Source organism: Enoplosus armatus, chromosome 1 (genome assembly GCF_043641665.1).
Source record: "Enoplosus armatus isolate fEnoArm2 chromosome 1, fEnoArm2.hap1, whole genome shotgun sequence".
NCBI classification, from domain to species: domain Eukaryota; kingdom Metazoa; phylum Chordata; class Actinopteri; order Centrarchiformes; family Enoplosidae; genus Enoplosus; species Enoplosus armatus.
In genome coordinates this window covers 11,885,919-11,905,229 of record NC_092180.1, presented here as the reverse complement: position 1 = coordinate 11,905,229, position 19,311 = coordinate 11,885,919, and the positions used below count along the sequence as shown (strand labels likewise).

The following is a 19,311-nucleotide window of genomic DNA, read 5'->3' as shown; positions in this document are numbered from 1 at the left end:
CAGCTCTCCCCACGCCAAGCTTCATTCACGCTGCCATTGCATCGTCATCAACCGTCTGGAACAAAGAGAGAGAAAAAAAAGAGATGGTGGGGGAGGTTAGCAACTGGCCACTACGTTTCTTTGAAAACACATTTACACACTGCCAGACAATACAGCCATTAGCGATACACCAAGCACTCTATTTTCAAACATTAGACCCCTGCTCTGGAGGAAGAGCTGTTGAGAGGGAGGACAGCAGGCTGGATTGCAGCTGTGGCAGGCAAAAAGCTTATCTGTTCTCCAAGCTGAACCCAAAGAGCAAGCAAGGTCTGGCCAAATACCTTAAAACATGTTTGTTAATCTCTGCTAATTTAAAAGCATATGACACTACAACCCCCAAATCAACAGGCACACTATTCATACCAACCATACTACGACTAAACCAGTCATTGCTGGAATTTAGGAATGACAACAGGGCAGACCATGTGAGATATTGCATAACACCAGTGTTGTGGGATACAGAGAAAGCTAAGAACAGCTGAGGAATGTCTTCAGGAACGTGACTGGCACGTCCCAACAAAAACCCAAACAGCTACTTACAGCCATAGCGAGCCATCCCTTGTAATTGTGGGCTTTACCCTGCCCTAATTCATGGCATCCCTACCATAGTCAGTTAAGAAGATGGACCATAGCTTTCTTATCGCAACAAGTAGAAAACTACCTTGTATGAGCCATTGGTTTTATCATGAACTTATAGAACAGAGAGTTCTGTACTGTTTAATGGGTTCCGTGTTCTCATTGTGTACTTTGCCCTTTGTGCAAATACACAACAACAACATGTGCATTACTATCCACTGCCTTCCTTGAGGAAGAGGGGCCTTCTGCTTCACAGGGCCATGAATTAATCATATGTTCCATCCCTCAATTCTCTTCTCCATAATGCACTTTTTCTTCTGAGTGCGTCCAAGTATGATCATCCTTGTGACTGACTGAGTGACTGAACAGATGAGACCATGGCTGTATCATTTGTTTCTCTACTCCGAGACACTGGCACTCCTATCTTCCCTGGCGCCACTTCCATCTCCACTCCCCTACCCCACCCCCACCCTCCTTCCCTTCCCTCTGCAGTTATCCTATTCAAAGACTGCTATTTATATCCCTCCAGTCAAGTCAGTCAAGTCAAGACAGCCAACCAGCCAACCAGAGAGGCACAGAGCTACAGAGGATGTGCTGCTCCCCTTTTACTGGTGTATGGAAAGCGAGACATGAGAGACACAGCAAACCATAGCCCCTTTCCTCTCTCCTCTGGCTCATTGTTACTACCTCTTTGCTACTGCTAGGCACTCGCTCCAACCTCCCCTAAACTCCCACCTCTCACCACACCGAACAAAGTGGCAGGAAGGTCGACTACTCTCAGAAATAAACAAACCTTGGAGCAACACACACACCTCTCAAACTAGGTCAGCTGGGCTTCTAGAACAATAATCTCTGCACTATTTTGGGACTACTATGATGGGCGCTTATAGCAACAGAACATTTCGCTGACATGTGAAATACAGGAAAATGATGTTTGCAAGCAAGCAGTTACACAAAGGCACACACAGGGAGAGAAAACCCTGTTCAAAACCACAGGCCTCATTTCCTTTGCGATTCCATACCAATCAGAAGATACATAACATCTGCTAACTGTGCGAGTGTGTTTCACTCAGTGAAGTGTTGTTGCCACTTAACAGTTGTAGTATGTATTTGTGTGTATGAGGGTGTGAGTCTTTTTAATATTGTACTAAATTAACAGCCAGTATAAGAACACTTTCTCTACAATAGAAAAGAATATCATATGTTTTGTGATGAAGTCAAGCAGCACTGTGTCTGATCAAACCACTGTAAACCAGTTTGTGCAGTGTAGGACACCATGCTTTGGATTATGCATGTAGCAAATCAGGTTGGAAAAACACCTCACATGTTAATGGTGGTGCTTTTGTGCACCTTTTATAACCCTTTATTGAAAAATATCGAGATTGTTCAGCAGTTTGATTAACAGTCTACTAAATTTCATTTTTGCCTTTACAAGGTATTGCATAATGGAAACCAAACATTGCTAGCTTGCCAATAACTGCAAAAGCTATTGCTAGGCATGTACTTGCTAGGTTGGGTTTATTTAAACACATTCAACAATATAAGTGATAGGTCATGAGGGAGGTTACACAGTGTTGCCGAACGTTCTAGGCCAGCATTCCTATTTCTTAAAATCCACCATATGAAAAAACTAAGGACCCTCAGTCAAGTTTTAGTGCTATAAAAGGAACTTAATGCACTTGTGGAGATTTCCAATGACTTAATACATAAAAGAGATTAATATTAACTACTGGATATGATTTGTAGATATAAGATATCAATATAAGTAATAATTTCTATTGTCTATTGGTGATTGTCTGCTGACAGTTGTTTCTGCTAATAATATTCATGCCCTGACACCAGAAAAAAAGGGGGCAGCACTGTTGAATTTTAATGTTTTATACATGACGTCAGCCAAGTTAGACTTGGCCATGGAGATGATGACTGCAGAAAGAAGCGGTGAGAGGTGAGCCAGAGAAGCAATCTCTTCCAAATGAAGGACAGGACCTGCCAGTACTACTATCCGTCCCTTCTTTCTCCCTTGCATAAAAAAACACACACACACACACACACACACACACACACACACACACACCTTTCTTTCCAGGTCCTCCATTCCTTTTCTCTCTCGTCTAGCATCCTCTCTATCCTCTGAGCCACTCCCTCTGCGGTCAGATAGAGGCCAACACTTCAGCATATTGCAGCATACTGTGTGCACACTCAGAGATGCACTGACACACACCACAAGCATACTTACATAGGGATGTTATAGTACCAGTTTGTTGATTTTTTCGAAACATAATATTAAGGCTCACTTAAAGACTGACAATGTGTAGTGATTTGAAAACTGACAGGCTAAAATCTAAATCACATCTTGTCTGTGTCTTAACAACACCACAACTGGTGAAACTGTCATGCAAAATGAGCACTAGCCATTCGATTAAGAACAAATATTACTCCAGTTAAAACCATTTCTGAGCAATATGTCATATGTCCAGCCCACTCTGCCGCTGGTAGTAGCTAATGAGCAGTGGCCTCCAGAGCGATTAAATGATGCCATCTTAGTCCTTGAAAACTATGAACAGGTCTAAATGCAGACATGTTCAATAATAGTGCATGCAGCTGTGGAGGTATTCCTTTTAAAGCATGGGAATGTATATTATTGTACCTGTACATACTTCAAAAATAATGTTACTGTATAGTGTAAAATCCTGGGATGTACACATACTATATGTATTAAGGTGTGACAGCCCACAATATAAGACCTAGCGTGTCTTCATGGAAGTGCAAAGCATTAGGTTTGTAAAATAAAAATGCTAATTTAGTTCCAGACTCATGCTGCACTAAAAATGTACAAAGCTATAACCTCAAATCGGGAAGGCACATGGACCAACTTCTACCACACCAATTTATAGCATTGCAAGCAATTCTGCTACAAAATGCAGTCTTGATTACATACGGGGAAATAAAATACAGCATTGGGAAAACACAAAGGTGTAAACACACACACGCATACCCACAGCTGAGAAGAAGTGATGGTGCAGGTGCAGAGATGAAAAGTAGTTGTTTGCTCCAACCCCATGCCACTCCTAACTCACGACTCTCATTGTACACACAGAAACACACCTCAAATTTTCCACACTGACAGCTGAACAACACAGCAGCTGCATACGGGGATGGGCATGTTGCTCTCTGTCTGTGCTCGTGTTTGAGTGTGTTGTGATGTGTGCACAAACCCCATTGCCTATTGCACAATCAGATACAAATCAGCAGCACACTCCCTGGCAGTCAGTCAACTGATATCTCGGTGTTGGTTAACAGATATGCTACGGCTTACACGCAGTAACATCAATGGTGAAGCAAATGTTATATAGGTCAAAGTATCCTCATACCAGAGATGTTTATGAGTCACAAAAGCTTCTTCTTTTCTGAGGCAGGACTTTAATCCCTTTGAAAGTGATTTGTTTGCTGCAGCAACACAGTCAAAATCAATTAGGAGCCTGCAACTGTACTGAGATATTCATATACAAACATTTGTTTTAAGTTTGTACATTTTAAATATACTTTATAGAGGTTTACAATTACATAACCTTTTTTTGGACAAATGATGCAAGTGCACTTGTCTCTCAAATAAACAAATATGTACCTGTCAAATAGAAAAATAAGTTAATGAACATTCATCTCATCTAACATTGCAGTAACATTTTGGCTTCATGGCTAATGCTAAAAATAAAAATACAGACCTGTTCAGTGGCATTTAAAGGTAAATGTTGTTCGGAGTAATGTTTTCACATTCTGCACACAACAGTGTTCTGCTTAGGCCAAGGTCTTTCAAGTCCCTTAAACCAAAAGGCTAAAAACATATAGCACTAATCCTGTTGGGGCCACAGATGCTGACACAGCTTGCTGTGTTTTGATTCAGCATCACTCACTGTTGCACATTATTAAAGGTTTTAGGGAAGGTGGTAAAATTTGCAACTTTGCTTCAACATGGATGTCACATTGCCTTACCGCTCTTTGCCTCAAATCTCCCACGAGGTTATCCATGTGATTTTAGTTATGGTGACTGGACCATGCTTTCAATGGTCAAGTGTCATCTGTTGCTGTGTCCCCTGTTTTCCCTCACTTATCTTCATTCTAATTACACATCAAATGCAAAATGACTTTTTGGCCCAACCTTTCTCACTCCAAACTGATATTTCTCACCATAACTCAAACCATTAAAACCGTTATCCACACCTTGCCAGAGGCCTCCGTGTTTGTGATAATAAAATATATCTTTCATTCATATAACAATCATCATTCATGATCAATAATTTAGAAATTATATTGAAGGATATAATTTCTTATTAATTGTGATTCTGATGCAGTATTTTGTTGTCGAATTTAACGACACAAAGCAATAACATTTCTTTTTTCACGTTTATGAAATATCTGAAAATGTCCAGTTTGACCTCCTAGAGTCTTCTGGTTATTAAGATATTACAATTGTACCATATCATCTAGCCCTAGTTTGTGCATGTGTGTACCCTGCAGTGCCTGTGGCAGTCTATTGACATGCCATGCAGGAAAATGATCTATAGAAGGACAGCAGCAACAACAGCAGCAGCAGCAGCAGCAGCTAGCTAGCCAGCCTGTTTGGTGTGCAAATAAAGCCAGCCGGGCTCGGCTGCTGTATCCTGGCAACCAGAGCCCAGCTTAGCTGCTCAGTCCCTGACCTGGGCCTATTCACTTCATTATAAACCTGTGTAGAGAAAGAAGAGACCGACACATGAACGCACACACACAAATGTGCTAATACATATACAAGCGCTGAGATGAAAGAAAGCTAGAACAGAACTGTGTGCTTACAAAAGGAGCTAAGAAAGAAGTAGAACTACTGTGTGCAGAGTGTTGTATCAAAGAATAGTGATTACCTGTACTTCTTGAGGGTGGAGACCAAGCTTCTGCATGAGCTTGTTTTTGAAGAATATATGGGTTTAGTATGCCAGCCTACATATTCGATGCGCTATGTTCTGAGAACTAGTTTGCATTTTCACCAAACAAGTTTTTGGGTTAACAGTATTAGATCTCAATCTTTCATTTCTTTTCCTACTTAATGAAAGGTCTCATGGTTAAATGTCGATACGAGCAGCAGGTGATACACAAGGGCATCTGGAAATGACAAAAAATATTTGAAATGTGAGTGAGTGGGAGTGGTCCTATTATCCATAAGGCTCTAGGAGTAGAGTGAGCCAGAGAGCAAGAGAGGAGTGAGATGTGGGGAGGAATCCAATCACTTGGTCTGATTTTCTATTCTGAGCACGTTCACTCTCCCTTACACCTCTCTGTTCCATCCAATAACAGCTCAGTGCTTGCAGCCTGCCTGCCTGCCAGTCTGGTAAATCATGCCGTCTTTGCCAGTGACCTCGCTAAGATAGTGGCAGGCCTGTATATATATGCAGCTAGGCTGCAGGAAAGGCCAGAAACAATCTAGTGCTTTTTGGCTCTCTCCTCTCCAATCCCTCAGCTTCATCAGTGCTCTGACTCATTCTCATTTCTTCCCCCTCTCCTCTCTGAGTACTTCTCTCTCATCTGCCTTTCTCTCTATTCTCAACATCCCTCTCTCCTCTCTCACAGGCAAAAGCCTGACATTGCCACAGCAACGTGTGAGCACACACACGCACACACACAGAAAGGCTGTTGCCTAGCAACTCAGGGATGAGACAGATGCAGGCCTATCAGAGAAGCTAGTGAAAGAGCCGTGAACGGAGAGAGGGAACCTATTGATAGAAGAGTGCCTCTGCATATCAACCTCAAGCAATGAAAATTCAATCACTTTCTGACCTTTAGATCACCGTCTGACCAAATAGAGCTGTTTCACCCATTCACACACTTGTGCGTGCTGACAAATGTCATTTCTAACACAGCTACGAAAGCAGCTGTTGTCTATAGTCAATTTGCATGAATGTTTGTACATTGCTAAATAGTCCGGACAATGACACTGAGGTTGTGCAGTAAAGCTATTCCTGACTGACTGTAGTGAACACACTTTCTGTCAATATAATCAATCTATGGTTGCAGAACTACCACCACGACAACAAACAACAACAAAAATAGCACTTCAAACATTAGCTGAAACCACTGTATTTTCTCCAGTTCTCTGGTTAGCTTTGCCTTATTTTCACATGTCCAACAACCCTGGCTGTATGGTTGGTAAGCAGGACTGATGGAAAGAACAGCTGTATGTTTGGTAGACCCATCTTCCCATGCAGGATCTATATATTATTTAAGGGGTGATTTGTTATTTTCAATTCAACATCACCATTTCTTCTTGCCTAATACTGTAATGATTCCAAATTGTTTGGCACAGGCTAAGTCTGTGTGTGTGTGTGTGTGTGTAGCAGCAAGTGTGAAGCAGCTAGATGGCTAGCCACTTCCAGCCTTACCCTTAAGCTACACCCACACAGAGCAACTCACTGAATTTAGATCTCAAGACAGAAACAGTTCTGTACAGATACAAATTTTTAAGAGCCAGCATGAGTACTTAATATTTTATCAGGTAGACATCGCTTATTTACAGTAATTCATGCCATGTAGTCTTTGCCCTTTTAAAATCATTACAGATCCAAGTTCATCTGTTGAGTTTATCTACTGGTCAAAAATGCACAAACCATTGTGTATCAGCCATTGATAATATTAACAATTAGCCTAATATGTCCAATATTTCTGGCTTGCAGAACATTTGGACACCAGGCTTACAAGTCAAAACAGTTCAGATCAGTTGCAACATTTCTACCTTAGATGCTGGTCTACTTCTGACCTATACAAAGTTCAAAATCAAAGTCACACTTCCACAGCGTGTGTTGAATGGATCAGTGTCAGGACAGAGTAGACATCTTTCAAAATAGGATTATTTTATCAAATAATTTGAGGAAAAACATTACTGATGAATATGACTTAACCTTGCCATAAAATGACTGCAGCCAGTGTGCTGGTACAGTACAGTATGTGCTAACTGCCATTGCTTGCAGTCAGAATTTGTCAAACATAACACAAGATGTAAAAAAACCTACTGTGATGAAAAAGTATCTCAAACATGATGAAACATTTTGCTCCAGCGTAGCAGGAATGTAAAAAAACAAAGCATCCAATGTGTTGTTGCTTACAACATGCAGAACATTCAACATTTACATTGCAGGTTAATGAAACATAATTACAAAATATAGGGGCACCAGCAGAAGATTTCTGACAGGTTGATATTGTGGCCAGCACATCAAATGAGAATGTGGCAATTACAGAATCCCACATTATTCAACTAAGCTGTGTGGCATGTCTGACAATACATAAAAAAGGATCAAGGATGTGAGTGCCTGAATAAAGAATACATCTCTGGCAAAGTAACAGGCCTTGACCATTGCTACATCAACTAAACTTGTGAATAAATCACCTTACAACAAAGCTGAAAACTATTTTCCAATAAAAATGGTTGAAATGTTTCTGTGGCCGACAAAAAAACATGACAGATAGTGACACTGCAGACATGGCTATTTTGGAAACACTTATGATTTGAATGAAGATCAAATCATCCTCTTATTCCTGAACATGCCAGGTAAGATCTCAGTTATAAACATTTCAATAAGTAAGTATTGGAGGTAAGATTCAATATAAACCTGATCTGATATGCAGAATTGTGTAGACAGAATTAAAACAATACCCAACCCTGCAAATAGCTCATCAGTCATCTGTAGATGAGTGGTCAAGACAAGTCAAACTGCTGTGCAACAAATTCCATACAGATAGAAACACAATGTGCTTCACAGAGCTAGAGTAACAACATGGATATACTCTGAAGATAAACAACATAAGATACACAGATTCAAATGAAACAGGAAGAGACAACCATGCAACTCTCATATTCATACACAGATAACCAACATGAGTGTACTAAGTCTAGACCTAATTTAAAACATCAGAGCCAGCACCAGGGGTTAACACCACAGCTTGAAGTGTTGTCCCATTCCTCATACAGCATAGCATTTGGTGTAGGCCAACCAAATGGTGTAGGTCCACTGAAGTACAACTGTGGCAGGTTGCGTTAGCTGTCAGTAGAGTGATGACACCAGAGCTTTCAAATAAATCACTCAACATAGGTGATCTCCATTCAACAACAAAGAAATAAATGAGGATTTACTGTTGGTGTAAAAGCCAATTTGGTTTTAATTTAGAACGCTTTGTCAAGATTTGTTTTCACTTCTATCAAAAAACAAACAAACTTCACATCTGTGTAGAAATAAAAAAAGGTTAATTAATCTCCTGTGACTCAAAGTTGGTGTATTACTGAATAACAGAGGTGAGGAAATCATAGTCAGGACTGTAACGAACAAACTGTCATGAAGCTTTCATATAAAAAAAAATAAATCAGAATCAAGTCTTTCATGAAACATTGATAGTAAATATGGCAACTACCGACTTCCAGTACCTGCACACATTCTGAAATGTCTTTTTCTAAATCTGTATTGATAAGTTAAAGGGATATTTATTCTGCTTTCCTTTAAAATGTGTGTCTATAAAAAAAAGGTCACAATAAACAGAGTCTCTTCTGTTTATTATTTTTGTTTTGGACCATTTAGAACAGCTGGGGAATGAGGAAGATGATCCCAGTCCAGATTTGAACCCAGGACATGATGGTTGTGTGGTATGTGCTTTAGCTCACTGAGCAATGAGGCCAGCCCACCTGCTTATTATTGTAAAGTGTGCAATGTGTTAAGATGTGTGTGATCTACATCATTATGCTCCTGTAAGAGACCAACAAAGAAGATAAATGATTGCATGTGTGTGTGCTGTGTGCTTGCTTGAGAGAACATGAATGAGTGAGTGTGTATGTGTACAAGTAAGTGTGTATGGTAGTAGAATGTGAGGCACGGTGACTGGATCTACATTAATTAAGGATTACGTGAGGAGGTAAAAATAAATGCGGAGCAGAGGGAGAAAGCCTGGATGGATAATGAACAGAGCGAGAGAGGCAAGGGAGGAGAGGCACAGAGGGTGGATATGACCTTTCCACAGATGAGCATCATAATGTTTCACAAACACACACACAGTCATGTAAAAACGGCCATCTTCTAAAAAGCATCCCACTTTTGAAGCAGACTGTATCATGATGCAATTCTGAAAGTTTTGGTTAAAAATTAGTGTCATATTAAGTCCGTTGTAGGCCAGCACATGGCTACAACGGACTCATCACACCTTCTTTATCTCTTGCACCAGGCATTGTTTGTTCTTGTACATTATAGTTAAAGAAGGTCTGTTTAAATGATATGATCAGGCTCTCAGCAGGCTGCTCTGCTCTGCATGACTTCTATTTTATCTACTTGCTTCATTACAACCTTCTTAGTTTACTTTTGTTTCTTCTGCTTTCTACTAATTTCAACATTTGAGTCATGCTCATTTTCTTGCCACAAAGTATGGCAGAAGTATTCGTCTAAAGCGATTTGGAATAAAACACATTCAACCTCCAAAAAAGGAACAGGAGCTAGATGACAACAACAACAAAGAAAAAAAGTATTCACATCACAACCATAGACTTTTGCAATAACCGCCATGGAGGTGGGTGGGGGGTACCCATTAATCTTTAAATTCACTCACTCTGAAAACATTGTCTCACTGGAAAATCAGAAATGGTGGAAGCAGAGACTGTCCTTTTGAAATAAGTAAATCAGTATTTTGCCTGATGTCTCAGTGTACAAACACTTTTGTATTGTGGATAAACCTGTTCTTCATGAACTGCACATGAAAAAGTCGATTAGTAGGCACTATCCATAATCCCAGTCCCACCATCAAAACGCAAGATGAACCTCCAGTTACTCCAAAATTCATGACTGATGGTGATTTAAATAGAGAATGCTACTTTGAAATACTTGTTAAAATGCACTGACCCAATGTGGCAGCTAACCTGTAAACATAAGGGTTTTTCTTTTTCAGCCTCTGCCCCTTTCTGTCCCCCGTCAGTGTCCTCGTGTGAGAACAAGACCTGCAGACATAAGCTCTTTCACACTGGTAGAGGAGGGTTAAATTACTCAGGAAAAGGTTAAATGCTTCAGGACAGCTACCACCAAAAACTTGAGCATTAGATACATGCAGCCTGATGGTGTGTGTTGCACTCAAGTACTTTTACTTATTTATCCATAGGTTTGAGCGTATGAAAATGCCAATGAGCTAGAAAATAATAACATTCATACTAAGTAAATGTCTAATGCCATTTCTTTTTGCAAATCAAATCAACTTCAAATATGACATTTAACTCACAGTTTCAAAAATATGGAAGAATCTAGACACTGATAATATGAAAGAAATGTAGAAAACAATACAAGAAACAAATGAGAGTAAAAATACTAAAAAACAAAATGTCTATTTATTAGTTTGGGTAAGATGAAAAAAGTATAGATGTGTTGTGCTGAATGTTGATTTATTTTGTGTTTGTAAATTTGGACTGGTGCCCCAAAGCTCCAAGTGGAATAAGTTCATCTTTAGCCGTGGTGATGTGTAGAAACCCTGTGTCTGAAATTCATAATTTGGGTCTACTTTATGCTAGTGGGAATAGGTGTCCCATGTTAGGAAGAAACTTGAAGTACTGGTGAAAAAAATCCTGAGCTTTCGCAAACATTCTTCTGCACTGCTTTCTATTATTACACAGGGACCAGAAGGTGGGATAGGCAGCTGACTTGGCACATATGAAGATAGAGGAGAAGGAGAACCAACAGCAGAGACCAGTAGCAGACAGACAGCCAGACAAGCAACCTGATCCCTACAATGACAGAGGAATGCAGGCAGAGCCAGAACAGAACGAACACAAACAGCTACAACAGCAGCCATTCCCAAATGGAGCCTCACTGGCTAGGCCTCGGAATCATTCCTTAGACACACACAACATGGGCACGTGGGTGCAGCGTAGCTGGGGACCAAACAGAATGTTAATGCTGTCCTGGTGCAGAGGGGTGGAGGGAGGCAGGATCCCAGATGAATTATAAATCACTGGGCAGGGCCGGATGGAGGGATAGAAGGATGGAGGGATGAAAGGCCTGCTACTGCAGAGCACAGCCAGCTGAGGGCTGGGGCGGTGCCTGCTTAAAGAGGGGGCAGGGAACTGATGCCAGACTGAGGCTGTGGTGAGGGCATGTGCATATATTTAATAAGAAAATACACATGTCCATATTCTTAATAAGAATAAGCACATGCTGATTTTTCATGGTGTGTTTGTGTACGCATTTGCATGCGAGTACAGAAACCGAAAAGTGTGGGGCCACTGAAAGTCTTGGGCAAGCTCTGAAATTATTCTCCTTGAGACCATGTCTCCATCAAGCTGTGCAGACGAATCCTGGAGACAAGATCCAGTTAAGTTTCTGATGTCCAACACACAATAAAGGTTCAATTAAAAAAAGCTTCTGATTCTTTCTTGAACGACACAGTGTCACCAACTAAAGCACAAGCTCACTAATCTACCAAGACTCAGATGCACTGTTTTCACTTCATTTATTCAGAGGTGGCAAGAATCTTTGGGTGCCGTATTTTTCAACATCCTATTGCCAGCAATAGCTTTAAATGAAAATGATCAGAACTATGATCATGCGTTTCCTGTCCCTGAAATCTTTACCAGGAGAAACACTTCAGGGTTGTGTTGGCTGTGCAGTTGTACTAGTAACAGCAGTGTCACTGTGGTGTCAACAAATGTAAACACTTACTGCAAGTTTGACCAAGTTGGACTAAATAACTTATAAAAGGGTACATGAAATTCTGCATTCCATTACACTGCAATGCACTTTTACACAATATCATAAGTCAAAGTAACTAAATTAAACATTTTTAAAGAGGAGACATAACTATTCTGTTATTATCCATTAGTCTAACTTGTTGGTAATTGTTAGGCTGGTCACTACACAATATTAGTCACCTAAAACTATGTAAGGAGTTGAGTGAGTCACAGGTATTAGACAAATCAGACATTAGGGGTGGGAGAAAAAATATCAATTCACATAAGATGTCATCGCAGCGAGGCTGTTCTCCACTACTGGAGATACAACGTTAATAACAACACTGCAGATGTTCTTGCCCTCAGGTCAGGGTATGATACAACTATAACTGAGGTCAAACTTAAATTCCAAAATAGTTGTAGGCATCTGCAACCCATTGTTACACACACAAACACCCATTGCTGCCATGCATTCAATGCATATCCAAATACACTGTTGCACCATGAAACAATCCTCAGTATTGTAGCTAGCCTAAGTCAAACAAGCCCTAAGCTTAACCTCAGGTAGGCAGACAAACTAACAACTAACCCCATAGGGTCTGTGGCAGGCCACAGTCATTCATAATGGAACAATCAATAAACTCATCAAATTTGACAGAAAGGCTCCAATTAGTGGTTTGAGCAAGTGTTGTTCGGGACACCTCAGGACACCTCACTTTCACTGAGACTGGAGAATAAAGAATGCTCTGAAATCTCCAACAATAAATTGGTGCAAAACTCTGTCATGTATGATGTTAAATGAAAAAAGAAAAAGTTTAATTATTGTTTTTCCTGGCAAAAACCCCCAGAACATTTAACCAAATGGGGTAAACACAAGACTGACCATGTAATTGTAAATACTGTAGTAGGGCTACTACTACCAATTATTTTCACTACTGATTAATCAGCCAATTCTTTAGATTATTGGATTAATCGTTTGGTCTATGAAATGGAAAAAATGTTTCACAGAGCCCAAAGTGACATCGTGGACAGACATTGTTTTGTCTGACCAAAAGTCCAAAACCCCAAGTTACTTACTATTATATGTCAAAGAGAAGCAGCAAATCCTGCCATTTCAAATAGAGATAATGCTTTTATAACTGAAAGTTAACAATACTGCCTCAAACTGCTGTCTACAACTAAGATCTTGATTCTAGGCTAGAAAATTGTGATTCCATTTAAACCAAAGTAGTGTGTGGCAAGTTACAACACTGTTGGCTTAGAGCAGGGGTGCACACACTTTTTCAGCATGTGAGCTACTTATAAAATGACCAAGTCAAAATGATCTACCTACTATAAAAATGCAAAACATATATTTATTTATAAATATATTGAGTATTCTTGATATGTACAATATATGTTGGTGTACCTTGCATAACTGCATGAACCCATATTGCACAATATAACTCTGTACATTTTTTGTCATTACCTTACTCTGATGACTTGCACTGAATGGAATCAGCCAGGGATGCATTTTGCCGCACTTGGCGCACTTGTACGCGCATGCGTGGTGACCCATGTGTCAGAAAAGATCAGATGTCAGACTGGCTGCCCTGTATGTCAATCAAGTGACACATTTCATAGTGAGGATGGATGATAAGCTGATGTCTATTTTTTTAATGCCATGCGATCTACCCACACTACCTTTGCGATCGACGTATTGGGCACCCCTGGCTTAGAGCATCCATGGCATCAACCTAAAATATACTCTGTCCACTAAAAGAGCAACATAGCTTGGAGGGACACATGCTTGCTGTGGCCACACATCGCAGGACTCTCTAGTCAAATGGAGATAAAGGCTCAATTCTATGTTCGCCTACACCATGGGTCACTAACAGGCGGACCGCGGTCCGAGTCTGGACCCAGACGGCGTCCTATACGGACCCGGACCTATAATCAAGAAATTAAGGGATTTTAAATTTTGACGGAGCGCTTCTATTTAAACCGGCGCAGCTTTTCTAGTCTTTATGGCACTGGTTTAGCGGTTCAAGAAACTCACAGACCAATTGCATAGGAGTTACACCAGCCCACGTGATGCTACTCAGCCAATCAAATCTGTGCATTCCAGGCGCTTAAACATTGCGACTCTGAATACAGATAGACGAGAGAGGTGAGAGGCGAGTGACAGATGATAAGACGAGTTAATGATACAGGGAAAGAAGACGGAGAGACGAGCGAGCGGGAGGGAGAGAAGACACATTATTCATTGTGAAATTGGTTGAGACTGTTAAGATGTGAAACAGTTAAAGAAAAAGGGAAACTCAAGCTGCTGCTACACTTTATTTTGTTTTTCTAAAATTAAGCACTTCTTTTTAAGATGCACGATTTTTCAAAAGCTATTTTATTTATTTTCTCTGTTTTATTTTTAAATGTAGCCCTTCTTTTAGTTAATTAGAGAAGAACATTATACATATCTACATCTACTAAATATTGTCAAAATATTTTTGAATTGTACTGTCTTTATTTAATTTGACAGTCAGTTGTTGATTACAGGCAGACGTTGATACAACTGCTAGGCTACTTCAATATATATCACACTAAATCACAATGCAAGTTAGACATTATGATTTTCCGGACCTTTGCTTGAGGACATTTTCTCTAACTGGACCTCTTCGAATTTTAGTGGAATACCCCTGCCCTACAGCCTCGCCTATAAGTTTGGCCACATAATGACAAACCAGCTAGGGAGTAGTGGAAGTGGAGAACACATATAATATCCCTTGACCTGCAGTATAAACAGGCAAATTCTTATGACCCCAAACCAGCAACGTGATCAACAGACTATTACTACTACGGCTCTTTTCTATTTGGCAACTAGACCTAACTCTTAAGCCAAGCAGCACAACACAACCAGTTTGCAAGCAGTTTTGAATTAGCATCTGTTTATCTCCTAGTATGAGTGTGTGTGTGTCTAAGTGTGCGTGTCTAAGTGCGTATGTGTGTGTGTGCGTACTGGCTCTCCGTCTTCGTCCTAACTGGAAACTGCAATAATTGAAAGAGGCACTGCCCTGAGGGAATTGTTCTTCCGGTGTTCACAAGGTATCACTTCTTAGCATCTGAGCCTGCACAAACACACACACACACACACACACACTTCCAGACAACAGCTATCAACATATGTGTGCAATTTAGGCAATTAAAGCTTTAACCCATAACCCTGTGCAGCCCTACCGCAGAGGTAACACAAACTGTTTTCATGTGAGAGGAGAGAAGACAAGGGAGGGAAAAGGAAATATTACAATAAAAAAGTAGAAAAGGGGAGAATCATTTATTAATAGAAAACAGCAGTGGTTTTCACTGCCTGGGCCATTTCCCTTTTCAATTCCCTATTTCATGAGGCCATTACTCGATAGAAAACTTTTGATAGGAATTTAAGCACCAATGTAGTCCTTTAATGATAATGTCATATACGGTCAGCATCAATTGGTTGCTTGGTGGCAAGCTCTGTTTCTGTGTCCTTAAACAAAACATATATGATAATCCAGCTTTTACAGCAAATGTATATTATGCTATATCTGGAACATGCATAGATGAAAACACTACATATCTGGGAAATTAGCTGCCATTTATGATAAGAACGATGGCCATATTCCCCTTAAGAGTGCTGACACCATAACATTTATCAATACAGATTAGGGATGTTAGTGAATAATCCATAATCTATATTTCACGTTAAAAAATATTTGAACTAACAATGTAGGAGATGAGATGTGTGGAGTATCAATCAGAAAACATCATGTGGTTTTGTTGTAGTACTAGGCAAAGCAAGTAGGGGTGTGAGATGCTGTTACAGGTGTGTGCTGCCTTGCTCTGTGTGATATCTTTATTTTGCCACTCATGTATGAATGGATTATGTAGTGCACTTGAGGCGCAGCACTGTATGGCTGATGAGTGAGGCACAACAAAGTAACACTATGGAAGTCCCAGCTGAGTTGCATTCTGTCCTAGCTGTCCTAAGGCTCATGCTAACACAGTACTACCAGCTCCAAAGTCTCACAGCAGCTTCCAGTGCAGCGAAGAAAGCAGCACAGCAGACGTCATAACAGGCATCAGGCTGTACTGCTGCAGCTGCTATGATACCAATGTTACGTCTTTGGGGACAAGCAGCGTTTACACAACTCTTATGACCAATGTAGTTTTTTGTGTACTTGGCTTCTGAAAGGAAGCTCCCAATCAACTGACTCCTCCTATCCAATCTGTGGCACCTGATCCACCTACAAAAGGCTCTTCATCCACACTCTCTCTCTCAGCCAGCAGACTCTGTCCACAACACTTCATGTATTCTTTTATTTTATTTACTTATAAATAAAACCTAAAATTTGGTTTATCCACCTTTGATTTCTTCCTTCATCTAGTTTGCCTTGAGCCAGGCTCGTAACAACAAGCTTCAGACACTGTTGAAACAGAAGTTAAAGACCTTCTAAGCAACATCTTATCTACTGGTGGAATGGAAATGTCATAGATTCAGTATTTGCGCATCCTGAGGACATTGGTTCCTCCGGGGCAGCTGGTTTTCTCAAGTGGAGTAAAATAAATCCAGTAAGACTGAAGTGTGCTGTCAAGAGATCAGTTTAGCCCATTTTATGTTTCCTCTTGATAACAGGCACTTGCTCTTGGCTACAGCCCTCTTCATTGATACAACAAGAATATTGTTAGGCTTTAAGTGCTACGTCTGGCCTGCGTGGTTAATCTCCTCTACTTTATGTCCACCAATAAAGCCTGTAAAAACAACAGACCATGTTTGATCTTTTGAATATTGTATAGACATTTGTTGAAGGCACACGTGAGCAGCATTATTTTGTGTTTATTAGTTCATAAAATCAAGCTGTTCACTTAAATTATGATTCAAACACGTAATTTATCTGGGTCGTGCTGCAAAAATCACTCAAGTAAATGTTTTAAATGCTCCATTGAGGAAAAACATGGATTTTGTATAATATAAATTGATAATGATTACAGATAGATCATCAACATGGTCTGCTATCAATTCGGTAAACTGCATAATATCTGCATCCCTCATAATGGACAAAAACCTTGGTTACTGAGAATGTCTGTGAACATAATATCTGGAGTTTCTAAGTACTTAGAAACCTAAGAACATAGGTGGGTAAAAGAGCTTAGTCATCTCAGCAACAATGATGAAGCTGAACAGAATTTGAGCACAAATAACCGAAGCGTGTTCTGTGGAAAATGACGGGAGGCAAATAAATTACACTAAGTATGATGGAGGGGTAATTATAGCAAAACAACAACACGCAAACCAAAGTTAAGGAGAGCGCTGAGGTTAAAATATAAAAAAAACAACACGCAAAATACAGTTAAAGAGAGAGCTGATGCAAAAATAGTATTGAAGATGTTGTTTTAGGTTTCCCATTCAACGGTCCAGAGGGAGCTCTCATGCAGACCAAACCAGTCAGAGACCTTTGGGTGCCAAACAAACTCCTGATCTTCCTCACTTCTCTCTCAGCCATCCCCTACCCCCACACTCCACGGCTGGAATTTCCTGTTGATGGCCCAGTGCAAACGCCCACTCTCTTACAGAAAACTTACTTTGAAGATGAGCACGAGAGACAGAAGGAGGAGAAAACTACAGAAAAGAAATGCACGTCATGATGGTGCCTTCTGGCAAAATCTGGAAAGTTTACACTGCTGGCACACTTTTCTATTTACCCATGCCAGAGAGACCGACTACTACTACAATTACACACAAACACCACTGGAGAATACACAAATGTAACTATGTAACTACTATAATATAACTTGTATAATTTCCTCCCGGGGACCAATAAAGTATTTCTGATTCTGACTCTGATAAAGGGAATAGAAGTTGTTGACCAGGCTATACAAAGGGGATGATGGTAAAGACAGAATATTTGAAAGGAAGGCAAAGTTGGGCTGCACTTCACTGCAGGACAGGATTACACAGAGCTCAAAGCTGTCTCAGTCTTAGCTTGGACTGTTTCATAGACAGAGGCTGTTGAAGAAGAGTCATTTGTCAAGGCCCAGTTTCTGGTCTTATAAGTAGAAGAGTGGCTGCAAGAGGGTCCAATGTGGTGAGGCAGTTTAGAGGACAAGGGGTGCATTGAGGCTAGGGAAAAGGGATAGATGATACAGGCGTGTGAATGTACAGCCCCAAAACCCAGCCTACTCAGGTTTCCTCCACAAAGCTTCCATTTTACCATGGCACACCCAACCCCCCCTCCTCATCTTGCACACAGATGCACATCCCTCCTCAGCCTCTCGCCCTATTGTGCTTGCCTGGCTATTTAAATGTGCTCAAAGCATGTCCTTTTATGTTATGGTATAATGTTGCATGTAATAGTTGACCACCATTAGGACTACTAGATACACTCTTACCATATGATGTAATATTGGAGTGTTTTCAGGAAGCACTGGGGGGGTGGGGGGACAGGGCTGCAGGGCATTGTTTTTTCCCCCTTCACCCCTCCTTCTGTTTTTGTTCGGTTGAGTGACTCATCAAAAAAAACAAACAAAAAAAACCTTGTGCACTCTTTTCTCCTCATCCAAGGTCTGGCCAATATGAAAGCAGCCCTGGAGAGAGGAGGACAAAAGGACACATATGACACGCTAAGGCCATTTGGGATCTGGGTCAGGATAGTGAGCTGGTCCTCAAAGTCTGGCTTTCACTAGTAAACGCCTCTGACACACCGCATCCCCTGGCAGTTCACCATAGCCTTTAAACACACACACACACACACACACACTCATAAGAAAATGATGTTGATACAAGCAACGCAGTTTCATCTCATCTGCCAACTTCAAATTAAAAATGTCAAAAGAAATGATTAATAAAAAGTCTAAGTCTAAGTTAAAAGAAATGTTTTGAATTCAAAGAAAAATTCCTCCTCTTAGACACTGCAGACACAAGCATGCGTGCATGCATGTCAAGAGGCCCCCGGTGTTCAACAGGGTGGGGCGGGGGTCTTCAG

At 40.5% G+C, this 19,311-nt stretch overlaps 1 long non-coding RNA gene across 1 annotated transcript in view; it reads right to left on the bottom strand.

Moving 5' to 3' along the window:
• Window positions 1-32: 32 nt before the first annotated feature.
• The window catches only part of LOC139283067 (uncharacterized), a 70,077-nt gene continuing 50,798 nt past the window's right edge, over window positions 33-19,311 (bottom strand). The window contains exon 3 of the long non-coding RNA XR_011597312.1: window positions 33-55. This is a non-coding gene — a long non-coding RNA (uncharacterized lncRNA). The remainder of the gene's footprint in view (window positions 56-19,311) is intronic.